Here is a 16,840-nt window from a genome sequence, read left to right on the forward strand (position 1 = left end):
TATATATATATATATATATATATATATATATTTAATCTTTTTTTACTTTCACACGAAAAATTCCCAGGGTTAGGCTACGGCAAGGGGACTTTAACTCATGATCCGACTACCACTTGTGACATTTTACTTCAGCACATTGGTCGGTGTGAGCCGTGTGTGATATTCGTGTCGACAAGCCCTCACTGTTATTCGAATCCGACTCCCCTTATTGGAGAGTGAACACTCTACCCCCTGAGCCATCACTCTTATGGTCACTTAAAAGGAATATGTATGCACCGGAGATAATTACTATATAGTAGAACGTATTCGCAATCATGAGTTTGCCACAAGCTATATTATCACGCCAAGTGATACTACATATAGCTAGTTTCTATTCTGGTAGAATAAACTAAAAAAAAGAAGAAAAAGAAACAAGTTTTGCAGATTATTATTACGCAAAACCACCTGGATGGTCCAGTTAAGCGCTATTTTCAGAGAGGCTATAATAAGATTAAGAAGAAAAAAAGTAGCCTATGAACTATTTTATATATTTTATTTCCAGTTAATTAGAATGAGGGAATAATAGTTTTTTTTATCCTATTTGTCTTATTTTATTAACAGCCCAGTTTGAAAATAAAAATCATGTAAACATACTACAAAACTAAAGAGGATTAGTTATGTTGAGATTAAAATCAATACGAAAACAGTTATGTTACATTAAACAGATCCATATCTTTTCAGCATCTATATTTGATTTTGTAACCGTCGTTGATCAGCTGACCCAATTTTGTGTTTATGACTACTAACGTTCAACTCCGTAACCTTATACTTTTGAACCCGATCCAGAAGATATGGGGACTCATGGATCAAGTAACAGAAGAAATTTGCCTTCGCGGAGGATTTCTTGATTGAACTAACTCGCATTTGCGTAACATGGAGAGGAAATCCATTAATACTCCCACTGTTAGCCTGACTTCAAGGAGAGCCTGACCTATTGATTCGCGCCAACTGCGCATATTTAATGTCAGTACTGTGGTCGATGTGAGCCGATTTTGGAATTCGTATCAACCTGCCTTCGCTGAGATTTAAATCCGTTTCAAATCATTTGAAGATGATCGCTCTATCTCCTGAGCCACTACAGGTCGAACAAATGTATATTATTTTCAGTGATTTATCAACACCCCTAAGAGTGTAATATACGCTGTTCTCCCACTAAGCTGTTCTATTGTGTCAGTTTATACCGTCAGATGGGGTGAATTTGTGCAACGAGGGGTGACTTTGTGCAAATTGTAATTTTTTTTTTCAATTTTTGCGTCGTGCCATCTATGGGAATTTTCGTAAGTTCCGCATCAACTGATTTGAGTTGTCAACGTAACGAACTAATGGTTTACCAAGAACTAGCAATGTAAAAATCATCGTTCTTGGTAAATTGGGAGCTCAAGTTACAAACAGTTTGAAACTTTTTCTCGACGCAAAATTGGAGGCTGGAAAGTCTGCTCGGTAAAAGAAGTTTTAGTAATGCTGGCCAGGAAGGTAGGTTACACTTTAAAAGTCTTATCTATTGCGATAACAAATCATGCATAATTGTTAGTTTTTAATCATTACAATGTTAGTTATTTAATAATTAATTCGAAAATGCACCCTGGGGTGAATTTGTGAAATTTTTTTTCTGAGAAAAATATGCCAAAGTCTTATAAAAGAAAGCCCGGAGCAAGAAATTATTGTGATTATACCAAAGAAGCGATAAAAAAATGTTTGACAAAAGTAAAAAATATCCGTCGGAACGGAGGCAATTATCCGTTACAAAAGCATCAAAAATGTTCGGAATTCACCGAAACATGATTTCGAACAAAATTCATGCAAAGCATTCGAAATCTCAATGTGAATATTATTTTTCATTTTCATATTGTTACTTTTATTTTTCATATTATTACCTTTGATTTCAATTTACAGCAAAAATTGAGGATATTGTTAGGTTGATAAACGCACCCTTTCCTGTTAATAAGAGAGGATCATTTCGAGTTGGAGGCAATTTGGGGGCATTAAATGAGGGAATTCATTCAACTGTTCATTCATGTCAACTTTTGCATGTCATTGTACCTGAAAATCATAAAAAAAAGTTACCTAAGATTTAATTAATAAAAAAAAATCCAAAAATGTTAAAAAATCTGAAAATTAAAGTTTTTGTGTTAATCTTAAGTAGATTTATTAATACATAGTACATATTTGTATGTAATATACTTGTATTGTACGTTAACAATGATAAATATTGTTTATTAAACGATTTTAAGTCAAAGTGAATAAAAATAATTAAGTCATTATTTTATTGCATTGCACAAAGTCACCCCATCCCGGGGTAACTTTGTACATTCAATTAATTGACTGTTCACAAATGATAAACGCTTTAAATCAGGTCTTAACTACGTGTGATTACTTTCCAGATGGATAACAACAGATTTTAGATTAGACGCTGTACAATTCAGCATCTTTTAACTGTTTTTTTATTAGGTCAAAGCAGTGGAAAACTGAAAATTCCTGCACTAAGTCACCCCATCTGTCGGTATGCCTTAAGGTTTTCTGCATCATTTTGTTGCTTAGTTCGCTACTCATTCATGAAATTTTTTTCCTTTTCTGTTCTTCTATGGGATTCAGCTAGCAATTTAATATTTCTTTTTATTTTTGCATTGTCTTCTGTTAAATATGATTATCAAAATATCAATAAGCGCGAAATATGAATGAAGTATTTTTGCATTATTATAGTACACAATTTGTAATATCGATTGACAAAAAACAAAATAATATATTTGCCAAATCACTATGCTTTTTTTTCTTTAAAAAATTCTAAAGAATGCCACCAAACCTTTACACAGACGGTAACACCAATCGACTTACAGTGTGCAAAAAAGAGCAAGAAAACAATTTCGGAAGCAAGGATACTAATACTTTATTAATTTTTACTTCATTTACATGAATGTTTTAGTATAATTGCCATTATTATGATGTACCTGCAAGAAATGAGAAAAGAACGTTGCTTATTCATTTTATTTTGAAAACAATATTTAGAATAAAGCATTTTTTCATTAGTCAATTAATGCAGACAATATTTTAAGTTACGAAATCAGACACAAAAATGCACTTTCTCTGTGTTAACTTACCTTTTTATAGATTAGAATTTTGGACTGCCAAAATATAAGGAGTAACCTCAATCTAGGAAATATAGCCCCAATAATTTGGTCAGGAGAGAAGTCCAAAATTTAGACCCTTTAATGTTGATTATTTTTAATGCTAATTTAATGCGCTTCTAGGAAGCGTTTTAAGAGATTTGAGAAATTTTGGACCACAATAATAAAATTTATTTATTCAAAAATAATTCCGTACAAAATATAACTTTAAAATAATATGTACTATTTTTTTTTCATTTATTCTGAAGAGAGTAGCATATTCAATATCATAAAAAAATTGGATATTTTTTTGAGAAAAACTGATTTCATTGAAAAAGAGATTAGTCATTTACTCCTTCTTGTAATGGTGCATATTAAAGTACATGATTTACGCCTGCACATTTGAGGAAAAATCATTGTCCCTATATTGTACATGTTTTAAAACAGAAATTTATTAAAACTTTTTTTCGGTGGAGGTGCGAGAATTTAGTCTTTTCTTTTTAATTTCTGTTTACTGAATTCATTAATTTTCACACGAAAAATGAATAGTTTCCTACATTAATTTTAAAAATAAGTAATTAAAATTTAAATGTTTTTAAAATGTTTTAGAAGAGTTGAAAACTCAATCGAAATAAGGTTTAGTTCTGATCCATGTTATTCTTTAGTTACACATTTGAAATCAACGTGCGATTCCGAAATATTATCTGACAACCCAATATATTATTTTCATTTCATTGAATTAATTTGCTTAATCCCGTGTTAAACTGTAGATCATGGAAGGGTAACTGTATCACCAAATATGCCAAACAGAAAAATTATATTTTAAAATTAGTGAATTCTCTTTTAATTGCATCAAAATAATACCTATAATTTTTGGCACTCTGGACAACATCTACATATTGGTGTTACCAATTCTTCACCATCTGGACATTCTGCTGGTATAAAGGGACAATGGTATGTTCCTGAACAATCAGTTTGACAATCATCTGGTTCTGTAGATGCCACATTTAGTGAAAGATTGTTAAGAAATATACATTAATGCATTATTTTATATAAAGTATGAAAACATTTAAGTCAGCGTTAACATGAGTAACTGCTATTAAACACGACCGCACACAAAAAAACAGTTTATTTATTTCAGAATGCTATTAAACGTATTAATTTCATCATAGGTTTGTAACTTAAAGATAAAACTTAACTAAATTTCACACATAGCAGCCACAACATAACTTTACTTGCTGTTAAACTTCAACGCACTTAACTATTAGGCAGACTTTTCTAGGCGTCGGAATAGGTCTCGCTTACATAGAATCTAAGATTTTTTTGAAATTGTAAAACACAAATACTGTTAAAAAAACCGAACATTTCTGAATATATGAAGCAATGACGGTACAAGTAATTTTTATAAACGTTTCTTAATATTTTGGTAACCTCTGAAACTGAATCGACGTCAATTTCAACTCAGTTTGCTACTTATGAAAAGAATAGAAATGTTTTTCTATTGATCAGAAACATAATATCAAATGAAGTTTTCTGAGATTTTGTGAAAATTTTTTGTGTAGTCAAAATTAATTTCTTAACTTTCTTACAGTGTAACTTTTCTTTCACAATACGAAATTTTGGCAAACAATAAGCGGCAGAAAATAAAGCATTTTGAAATAAATGTGAAAATAGTTGCATTTTGATAAGGTATAGACTTAGGATCATCTTTTTTTAATTACGGATCAACTTTTTTGTTAATTTCGGAATACTGAGCCGAGGTGACTCAATGGATAGAGCATTCACCTTCTAATGAGGTGAATCGGGTTCGAATTCTAACGAGGGCTGGTTGATACGAATTTCAAACATGGCTTGCACTGATCACCGTGCTGACTTAAAAATGTCCTCAATGTTAGACAGATCATGGGTTAGACTTTCCTTGCCGATAGGCCTACCGTGACAGGTTTTCGGGTTTTCCCACTCCATGTAATACAGATACGATCTAGTTGCAGCAAAAAGTTCACCAAGAAGGCAACACTTTTCTCAACACTTGATCCAGAAGTTTCCTTGTTGCCTGGATTGGCTTCAAAATTACAAGGCTACGGTGATGAACATTAGTAGTCGCAAACCAAAATTTCGTCGGTTGTTTAACGACTGGTAGAAAATATAAATTTACGAAATATTTCAAGGCTATTCACGACATATTTGAGGCTGAGTGAATAACTATCTGCAAAAAAGTTAAGTATTAGGAAAATGAAAAATATAAATTTTTATTTAGCAAGAAAACGTATATTTTATGACCTTCAAAGGTTGCACGCATAATTTAAAGTGTACTAAAGCTTTTTTAAGCTGATAGTCTAAACCATGATCCGTCTACCACTGAGGATATTTTACTTTAGCACTGTGGTCAGTGCGAGCCAGGTACGGAATTCGTATCTACCAGCTACTGCTGAGTTTCAAACTCAGGTCGATTCATTGGGAATAAAGCACTCTATCCCTTGTGCCACCAAGGCCTAAGAGAATCATTGACTGACGTAAATTACTTTTATGTTGAATCAATATTCTTTATAAGTCTTTTAAACCCATATTTTTCCCTGATTTTATCTTAAGCCATTTTTTTCCGTCGATATCGATAGGCAGAATTTTGCTTAAGGCATTCAATTCCTTTTGAATGTTTGGCAGAAATAAACTTTGAGTGTGCTTACCTCATTGAATTTATATAATTTTTTAACTATATTAAATAATATAATAAATATATATTCTTCTTATAAATATGTATAAGAGTAGCTTAAATGAAAAGCGATGTATGTAATACTTTCAGAAATGTAGTACCAATAACAATGCCAACTTTTAGTGTTATAATAGTTGGTAAGAGGAGTGCGCCGCATATAACGTAATCAATTCTCAACACTGAGAAAAAAATTATGGTTTAATTACTAGAATAGGTTAACATTCGTTATGTTTCCGACTCTATGAGAACACTAAAAGTTTTGATAATTTTTGGTAACGATTTTGACAAAATTAACAATAAAATGTGTTTTTATAATATGTGATAAAATTTCGAAAATTTAGTAAAATTTGTTAATTTTTTTATACTACCTTAAATCATTACAGAAAAAAGCATTAATCGGTGTTGACAAAAATTTATATTTAAAAAATTTGTGTTGTTGACTATATGACGGGTAATAACAACGATAATATCGAAAACCGGATTTTCCGCTGAACCTTTACCATAAGAATGGGAAAATTGCCAAAAAAATGGTTTAAATTGTTTGATTTAAAAATCGTATTTGTCTATCTAAATATCGCATATTAATGGTTTTATTAGAGAAATTTGAGAAATTTTGACGAGAAATTACATTACCATGCAGTATTTAAATTTAGCTAAATTTTATTTTGCCCAGTAGGGGGAATTTAGAGAGAATATGATGTCAACCAAACATATTATTACTTCTTTATAAACAACTTTCATAGCTTAAGAACTAATTTAATATTTATACGTAAAATTACCGTTTAGTTAATTCTAACAGAATGCTAGAAATGCATTTTAAAACCAATCTGAATTAAATCGTTTTTTCTGTTTTTCGTGGAAAACACTCGAACAAAAAAACACATTTTTGTCTGTATTAAAAATCACTTTAGTTACTATTTGCTAAATTGACTCCGCCGAACTATAAACACAAAAAGGATAAAAGGACTCTCATCACTCAATGCTACACAAATATAGTGAATTCTAACAATTTTATAAATTAAATCTATCCTACTGACAGGAAACGTTTAATTTTAGTTTCCCTATAGTACGCTTATGTCAACTAAATTAAAAGTAAATGAGTACAAAATCCTCAGATATATATATATTGCAACAAATATTCTTATTGAGATTGTGAAGTATTTCTTTAGGAAACAAATGGGACAACTAACAATACTTAAATATCTATGAAATGTAATTGAAAATTGTGAAGATTGAGAAAATGAGTATTGTTTGAAAGAAGAAAAATTTGAAAACTTTACCCTAAAACATATTATTTCTTAATGAAGCTTTCATAGCGTAAGAACTAAATCATAATTTAATTATAAATTTTCGTTTTTTTTTGTAATTGCGACAGACACACTTAAAATACATTTGAAAACCATCATAATTTAAATAAATTTTTTCTGTGATTATTATATTTTTCTCTTAGTAGAGAAATAATATTGTGACAGCATTAAAAATCATTTCGGATATTCTGCACTAAATTGGCTTTGCAAACCATAAAAGGACAATAAAATTCTTCAATCTCACTATGCCATACAGGCATGAAGAAAACAAATGATTTCAAAGATTAACAAACGCACCTTACTAACAAAAAACACTGAATTTATTTGCTCTGTATCACGTTTAAGTAACCTAATTAATAATTAATGAGTGAAAAATCCTAGACTTAAATCAGTAACTACATATATTAATATTGATAAATTTATTGAAACAATTCTTTTAAACATAAACATTCACAGAGCTGTCCTCAATAATTACTCTCAATAAATACTTTTTCGAATCCCTGTCCTAAATGTAATTTGAAAAAAGTATAAGCATTAGGAACTAAAATTTTACTATTTCTAACATGTGCTCTATCAAAAATGTAACGAATCAAGACTAAAAAGGGAGAGACAGAAAACATTAAAAAAAATCTTATTTCAAAGGAAAATATCGAAGATTTGAAAGGCGATTATTAGTAAGGCTTCCAAGATAATCTTGATCGAAATATTTTTGATTATTTTTCTCCGTGTATTTCACACAAGCGATTCGAAACATATCGACATCGTTAATCTACCAGAATAATTACTAACTCTTATATTTCCTTTTTGATAAGCGTTTAAAAAGTTTATCAATAATTTTTCATAAATTAAAGTCCTTATGACTAAAAAAAAAGAATTGGAATTTTTTAATGTTACGCAGGGTTTAATTTAGTAAAAAGCAACTTGTTTAGACTTTAGAATGTTTTCACTTTCAGTTAGAGTTATTCAACTTAGTACACGGAGTCCTAATTTAATTAAATAAGGGATACATGAATGCAAAAATAATATTGTTACGTATAAAAATTAAAAGCAAATATTTTTCCTTTTAAATTACTAAATTTATAAAGAAAAGTACTTTCACCTTTCACACATTGATCGCAGCAACCAATTCTTCTGAGTACGTAACCTGGGTCACATTTAATTTCTGGGCAAAGTATTGGACAAATTGGAACAACTGCATCTATAACTATGATATGAATGAAGAGTAGGATTAATAATATTTTATGCATGGCAGGCCCTTGATGTTGAGAATCTGAAATTAAGATAAAAAAATCTTTTATACATTGCCTGTCACTTGAAATAGAGTATCAGAAATTTAAGGAAAAATATTAATGTTATTTTAAAATACACTATAAAATTATTTCCGTTATAAAAAGCGTACGGCTACAGTTACATGGAATTTTGTTTTTAAATGCAAACAAATGTTGTTAGTCTGTATTAAAATGCAAAAACTATGCTCTGTAAAAATCGAATATTCCAATTTCGCATTTTTTTGACGAAGCATCCAAACAAATATTTCATCAAATTGAGAACATTATTATCTTAACTTGTTCAAGAATATGAATTTTACGAAAGATTTAAGATAACTTATTACGCCCGTTAATAAACACTATTAGAATTTTCATTCTGCAAATTATCTGCAGCAATCAGCCCATCTGATTAACCGAAAAAATTGGAATTTTTTTTTTTTTACCTTTACGGTTTTTTACCCAGTTTTCAACTACTACAGTTAAAAAACAGTGAATACAAGTTTTTACAGTTTTGTAACCACTTTCAACCATAAAAAGGAAACGTGAAAGGAAATTTGAACTCTGTGGGTTCTGCACTATCTATGCATGAAGGATAATTTCGTATTCTAATAGTAAGAGGTTCGCCGATTGTTGAGGATTTAAGGTACTGTATTTTTTTCCAGTTTTTTTAGGGGATACCGCTGTTTAGTTTGTCGCAAACCGTGATTCACAACCTCGTCACAAACCAATATCATTTTCTGAGTAACTTAAGCTTAGTTTCATGATCGTCATAATTTTATCGCTTTCACTACTTTTACACATTGATTTCTCAGATTATTTTTGAATCTTTGAAAAGTTTTTTTAGTTGTAAGAAAACTTTTTTCAGATATTCCTTGATTCCCTTTGTTTTAATGCATTTTAATTGACTTTTTACCTAAATTACTCTTCAGTATTAATTTATAAACCTGTTACGACCAATTAAATCTATTTCAATACTTATCAAAATGAAATTAAAATAAAAATTGGATCTCCCCTTTTACAAGCATCTTTTTCAACATTAACTATTAAAAACATATTTCTAGCTATAAATTTAAAAAATAATTACCCTTTTGAAAATTTTGCAAGTAGACTTCCATAAAGGTTCTAGTATAATTGTATTAGTATAAAGGTACTGTAAAGTTACCATTAGCTACAAGTAAAGTCTAAATTAATTAATAATCGAATAATAATCGCTTAATTTGAAATTACTGTTCTCTTGAGTAAATATCTATTATTTTTCCGAAGAGCGAGCTGTCCTCTTCACAATTCTGTCTGATTTAAATTTATAACTAATCATTTCCAAGTTATTTTTATTATGGCATTAAATTAGGCAGAAGCGCATTTTTAGCTAAATAATTTTGGAACAGAATAAAATTTGATGTTAATTTATATATATGTATGCATAAATATATATATATATATATATATACATTCCTACCTGAGAAATGAAAGTATTGAAGACTTATGATTTAAAAGAATTAACCCATTGCTATTTATATCATCACAGAATCTAATAATCAGATTGAAAATAAATTCGTGAGTCAACAAAATAGAGCAGCTGTTTAATTTTCACAATAAACATAATGAAACTCAAACAAAACTTCATAACTTTTGATCGTATATTTCTATTTCAAAATTTTTATTTTTAATTATATAGTTTCAATTTTAGATGGTGTAACAATAATGATCTGAAATGTATTAACGAAGTTTTAGTGTTTCGTATTAAATAGACTTGTTTCGATAAGTTAGAATTGTAGAAATCAGTACTAAATTTACAATATAAAAGCTTATACAGACCGATGCACAAACTGGTTATACATAAGGAGGATAATAGGCTTTGGAAGAATCAGCAAACCGAATATGAAAAATTATTATCAATTGTATATTTTTAAGCGTCCTAATTTTAAGAGTGATTGTTTAATGTCAAAACTTTACTGAACTTAGGCTCAGCGTCATTTACACAAATATTTCGTGAAAATAAACTCTTTGTTACTGATTTATACTTTTATTTTCTTTACTTTATTGTTTTGCGGGTGTTTTCCTGACTTAAACTAAGAACTTATTTTCATTGTTCTCAATGTACTGAGAATTAATGCAACATTCCAAGTTCAAAATAATGTTAAATTTTGCCTTTGATTTTTTTTATTTGTTTTGTTTTATTTTCTCAATCAGTTTTTTCCACATTTTAAACATGTAATTTTAAAATAAATTACAAAAAAAAAAAAAAAAAAAAAAAAAAAANAAAAAAAAAACAATATTCCATTCAACAAAATGTAGCATAATATATTAAAATGATGATGTAAAGATAGTGGCTGGCAATAACTTTTCTTGTACTTTTAATTTTAAAATAACACTGTTCCTTAGAACTGTTTTTAGATACTTACTGAAGAAGTTTCAAATAACTTACACAAAACATCTCTCTGTTTAAATGGAAATTGTGTGTTTTTCCACATCAAAACTTATTTCCTGATTAAATAAAAATGTTACTTATCACTGTATTACTTACCATTTTGTCAATTATAATTTTTTCCTATGATTTTACAATTATTCATCTGTTCTAATGTCACTTTCACTTAGAAATACCCTTGAAAAAAGCACGTCTTAAATGAAGAATACATTTTATAGCCTCAAATATCCCAATATAAACCATCTTTGGATCTGTATCTGTGTTCTACAGCATGCGTGGCTGATGTAAATTATTGACCACGTTGCTAATGGCCTTGAAATTGTTGAACATTATCGGTTTCAAGGGCCACTATAGCCTAGTTGAGCTTTATATTTAGTCGGCCTAGTTGCGCTCGATGAGTCAACTTAACCTACAGCAGACTAATGATTTTTCCATGAATCTTAACATTCATGGTGTTCGGAATTTATGGATTTGTGGAAACACCTAGTATCTCAAAAATACACGTGAGCCGTGGTAGCTTAGAGGATAAAGCATTCGCCAACTAATGAGGTGACCCGGGTTTAATCCCATCGATGACTGGCTGATATGAATTCCACACGTGGCTCGCACCGATCATATAACTGACTTAAATTATCTTCAGTGGTAGACAGATCACAAGCTTAAGTCCCCTTGCACTCAGGCCAAACGAGGAAGCATTATTGGTTTTTCACTATGTAATACAATTACGGGGTTAGTTCCTTCAAAAAGTTCTCCTCGAGGACAAATTTTTCCCAATACTGAAAGAAAACACAATAAATTAAATTCGAAAAGGATAAAATTTCTTTGAAAAAAAACGCGCTAAGAAGCAGCAGAAATTTCAGAAAAAAGTATCAATACAAGAAACGAATGAAATAAAAATAAAAATATGACCACCGAAGCCGACGTCTTCAGGGGGTACCGGCCTCGGTAGCCATTAAAAACAAAACCATTTCTGATTGAGGGAGAAGCAATTTCTTAAAATATCTCCCTCAGTACCCCGATGGTTTTGTACAGAGGTCCAGGAAAAAAAAGATACATTCAAAATAATTAACAAATTAAGAACTCAATCAAAATAATCAGAAAATTAAAAACTCACTAAGTCACAGGTCAAGCATCAACTTCAAAAGCAAGTAGAAGAAAAGCAAACACTAAAAACTGAAAAACCAACGCCCCCTATTATAATGAGCAGAAGAAGTTTAAAATGAAATGGAAAAGATCAGGAGAAAGAAATACGTAGACAAATTAATAGAATGCTTAACTGGGGCTGCTCAGTTAAGACTAGAATTGCGCGCTGTTAAAAGAAAAAATTATATAAAAACTTAGAAACCATCAATCATTTTTTTAATTAAAAAATTAACATTACAAAAATTAAAAGGAAAATCATTTTTACTCAAATTATTTAAAAAATTATCCACAGCTTCCCGAAAACTTTCAACATTATTACAAATTTTCTTGATCCTAACTAATTGCGAAAAAACAAGATTTTTGAATATTTTACTACACAAATTAGTTTTAAAGTTGCAGAAAAAAATAACATTAAAATTAAAGGCTTTTCTTTTATCAAACACACCAATTTTAATAAAATTGTTAACAATATCAATTTTAAAATCTAAATATTCAATATTAAAGCAATTTTCATTAGTTTTTTTCAGGACCAAATCACCAGGATAAATTGTATAAATAAAATTATAATCGTCACAATTAAACAAAATCAAATCATCAATGTATCGGAAAGCATTAAGTACTTTATGTTCAAGAAATTTAGCCTCAAAAAAGTGCAAAAAAATGTTGGCAAAAGCCCCAGAAAAGGAATTACCTTGTGGAATTCCAATAATTTGTTTATAAAAATCTAAACCATTAAAAAGAACATTCTCAAAAAGATTAAACTTGCATAAATCTAACCAGTTAAACCTATCAATTTTTTCATCAAATAAATACTTGTCATAAATACCTTCACAAATCTCAATAATTTTTTCATGTGGTATGCTGGTATACAAATTTTCAAAATCAAAAGTGTTAATGCTGGAAATATCATTACTTTTAATAAAATCCAAAACTTCAACATTACTTTCAATAATAATATTTTTCTCTTTTTTAATTTTAAGCAAAATAATTTTTAAAAAACAAAAAAACCTTTTACTAATATCAGAATTATAACTATTAGTACCACATGCTATAAACCTAAATTTAATCGGATTTTTATGAAATTTAACTATTGGAAATAAATATGGAAATGTAATCCTATTTAATTTAAATTTTAATTTTTTACTAAATGCAATAATTCTTTTTTCAATGACTTTTTTTATCTTCTTTGAATTTTAAATAAGTATTATTTGCATTATATTCTCCAATAATCAAGTTTTTAAAAAAATATTTACTCAAAATACAGAAATTATTTGAAGCCTTATCTACAACAGTAACAATGAATTTATCCTTAATATTTTTAATTTTTCTAGATAAATCATAATCAATATAAGTACCTTTGGGAAATGAACTAAAACTGGTATTAAATAAATTAAATTTAACCCTTTCAATAATATTAGCTTTCCACTCAGAAAAACCCTCAACGGGCCAAATATCATTGGCCCGGTACCCCCTGAAGACGTCGGCTTCGGTGGTCATATTTTTATTTTTATTTCATTCGTTTCTTGTATTTCTCCCAACACTTGATTCAGGAGTTCTCTCTTCCAGATTGGGTTTAAAATTACGTCGACGGATTTGAAAATTGGCAGTTGTTAACTCAAAAATTAAGTCAGCAGTTCAATGACGGTTACAAAATTTAAAAAAATGTAAAGTGTTTCAAAAATTTTAAAAACGCCTGATTGAATACCAAACTCATCCCTTCAATTTCAATTCAACCCTTCAAGAGCAATTTCAAACTTTTAAAAAGAATAGCAGATTTTATTTATCCAGAAAAGGTATCCTGATTCTGCTTAATACGACCACAAAGGGATTAATGTTGCCACCTAATTGCTTTCCGCATCATCTAGCAATGATGCAAGTTTTGATTTTTTAGGACGCTTTCTTAAGAAACGATTCGTAATAGTTTCGATATTGATTTTATTTCATCCTTACTTTAATCTGGATGTAACAGTATAATACTAATTGATACTAGTATGCACACCTTTTCATTTTTTATTTCGTCAATGTTTCTAAAAATAAGCGTTAGCGGTGGTGATTAGGGGAACACTTAGCTGATCATCATCCGAGGTTTTGTTGAAAATATAATAATAAATGCTTATTTAAAATGTAAATTATATTTAAAATATTAAAAAAATAATGTTATATTAGTGTTTGTTCATTTGAAATTTAATTTTTAAATATTTTTATAATTTTTATATGTTATTGTTATATTCTTTGTTGTAATTTAAGATGTAAAGTGCATGTTATTAACTTTTTCATTTAAAATGTTAATGTTTCCATCGCTAAATGTTTTTATATAAATTTGGAAACCAAAAAAAAAAATTAGACTGTGTTTAATATGAAAGTGAAGCTTTATTTAATCAGCAAAACAAAAGAATGAAATGCAATAATGCCGTTTTTAGAGAATTGTTTCTAAATGTAGAAACAGGTGCTGAATTAGTGGAGTAAATGATGCATTTAAATAAAAGTCAACATTCAATGGACCAATTATCATGTCTTTTTTATTTAATAAATTCATATCTATACAGATTTCCAGTAAGGCAGCTGCATTTACTTTGATTGACGTGATGAGAATATCTGGGAATTGTTTGATTGATTAAAATAATTTAAATAAATCGCGGGGAATAGAAGTGTATTTTATCCTTTTTCTAAAAACTTTAAAAGAAGGGTTACATAAAAATGAAAACATTCCAGTAATTAAATAGGTTTGTTTATTTTTAGCCTCACCTTCATCGATAATGATTTGATAGCCTTCAATAACGTTTTCTTGACTTTCTCACTTTAATATCGATTAATAATATGTATGTATTTCACAATAATTGTTAAGAAATTTAAACAAAATGATGCAATTTAAATAATTTAATACAGCGTTTCTCAACCTTTCAATATTTGCGGTTCAGTTTTCAATCACAATTTTCATCGCACCCCCAGCTTACAATAAAATGTATACATCAATAATCCATATTGAATATTTTGGATTCTGTTTTTAAATTTTTTTAAACTAACTTAACTTAATTTTTATACCAGTTACGGCTTAGGTCAATTAACTCAAGTATGGATAATTTTTTTTCAATGCTCACCTGTGTTAACATTTTTCGTCAATTCAGGCATTTACAGGGCAGATTTGTTGGGCTCTCTTTCAGGGGCACCATATTAGGAGGGCCAACGGTGCTCCCACAGTAAGAACAAATAGTAAAAGGAAGGATAGAACATCCATGCCTTGCCCGGGATTCGAACCCAGAACCTTTCTGAGGCAAGGGCAGTTTCCTAACCCCTACACAGGCCGGTCGGTATAGTATGGATAGTTAACTCCATACGTATGGATAGTTAATGATCTTTTTTTTGGTTAATGGTGGGCACTTGGGACTATATAATGAAATGTAAATGCACAAAAATATTACGATTTACAGGTTGAGGCAAAAGAAAACCATACAATCAATTTTCATGCAATTTTATTAAAAATAAAAAAGTTGGCTATACAAATAAAGAAATTTCCTGAAATTCAAAAGCTAAAAATAATAAAAGTAGACTTAACTGATAAAAAAGTTTATTGACATCAAAAACTAAAACTAAAAATAAAAGTAGACTTTATTAATAAAGACATTTCATTGGCCACCTTTTTCAGCGATGAAGAGGTACAAACGCTTATTGAAATTTTCAGCGTACTAGAAGTTTTCTACGCTGAAACTAGCAGAATATGATAAAATTCACAGTGCTTCCGGTTTCATAGAAACTGAAAAAAGCTCGTTAGTTGTTATTGGTAATGATTTTCAGAAAATTATCAAGCGATATGGTTCTTATGAAATTTGGTAAATGTGGTAAAATTTTGTAATTTTAAATGATACCTTAGTGCATGACATTAAAATCATTATTTCGGTTAAATTTGCTTTTAGTTTCATATTGTTTACTGAATGTTTGATAATTAGAACTATAATTATGAAAACCAAAATTTTCGGACCATATGAGTGTAAAAATGATCAAATAATGGTTTAAAAACCGTACGGTTTGTTTTTCAATTTAAGAAAAAAAAAATTACCAGAAATGTTATTACTATACAGTACGGTTTTTTATCAGAGTTTTCCCCCAAATTCCTTTAATGTATTCCGTCTACGCCGAATCGATTGCTTTATATTGCGAACATTTTGCGTACAGCGATTGTGTACAGCGCAAGCGAACTATTTCACATTGTCATTTACCTTACTTAATACCAATACAAATGCTGCTTCCTTGCTAAATACAACTCTAAAATGGTAGATATTTGGCTTGAATAGTAAACTTTTTGTAGAATTTTTAGTAGATCCTATTATTAAAAGTATTTTTTTTACTAAGACAAGTAAAATATTTTATAATTAAAATGGTAGACAAAAAGAAATGAACGCACAAGTTAAAGAAATTTAGTTAATTTCTCTTTTTCTATTCTTTCTGCACCCTGTAGGTATTTTTAAAAATTTAAATATAACAAAACTAACATGTTATTTTGCTTACAAAGCAACAAATAATTTTTAAAATTGCGAGTACACCACATGCACCCTTTTTTAAGGGGTGTGGTGCAATTAAGAACTTAAATTCAATAAAAAAATTAGAATTAGAATTTTAATTTTGCATTGTTTAAAATAAATCGACAGTCGTTCTAAATCTGGCATTCAATATCTGTGTTTAAAATCTAACATGTAACTTTTCAAAAATTGAATGCATATAATGGATAGATACTTAATATTTTCATCATATTTCCAAAAAGTTGTTTCATTACTGTAATAATAGTAAATTCTGCTTACATATTTTTTTTTAAATTTCCTAAATGTACTCGAAAAAATGCTTGTTATATATAG

The 16,840-nt window shown here is 29.1% G+C and overlaps 1 protein-coding gene and 1 long non-coding RNA gene across 5 annotated transcripts in view; both read right to left on the bottom strand.

Annotated features, from left to right (window-relative positions):
- LOC107452389 (zonadhesin-like) overlaps positions 1–16,840 on the bottom strand; it is a 547,551-nt gene that overhangs the window by 159,041 nt on the left and 371,670 nt on the right. The gene's annotated exons all lie outside the window — the stretch shown is intronic.
- LOC139425375 (uncharacterized) lies at positions 2,906–10,264 on the bottom strand. Of its 4 annotated transcripts, none has more exons than XR_011636612.1 (4): positions 10,241–10,264; positions 8,257–8,427; positions 4,005–4,132; positions 2,906–2,984 (listed from the first exon to the last, which is right to left on the bottom strand). It is a non-coding gene; the product is annotated as an uncharacterized lncRNA (long non-coding RNA). The 4 variants fall into 4 exon arrangements; XR_011636609.1 differs by lacking the exon at positions 10,241–10,264 and adding an exon at positions 9,882–9,965; XR_011636610.1 differs by lacking the exon at positions 10,241–10,264 and adding an exon at positions 9,653–9,677.

This window comes from Parasteatoda tepidariorum, chromosome 4, assembly GCF_043381705.1.
Source record: "Parasteatoda tepidariorum isolate YZ-2023 chromosome 4, CAS_Ptep_4.0, whole genome shotgun sequence".
NCBI classification, from domain to species: Eukaryota; Metazoa; Arthropoda; class Arachnida; order Araneae; family Theridiidae; genus Parasteatoda; species Parasteatoda tepidariorum.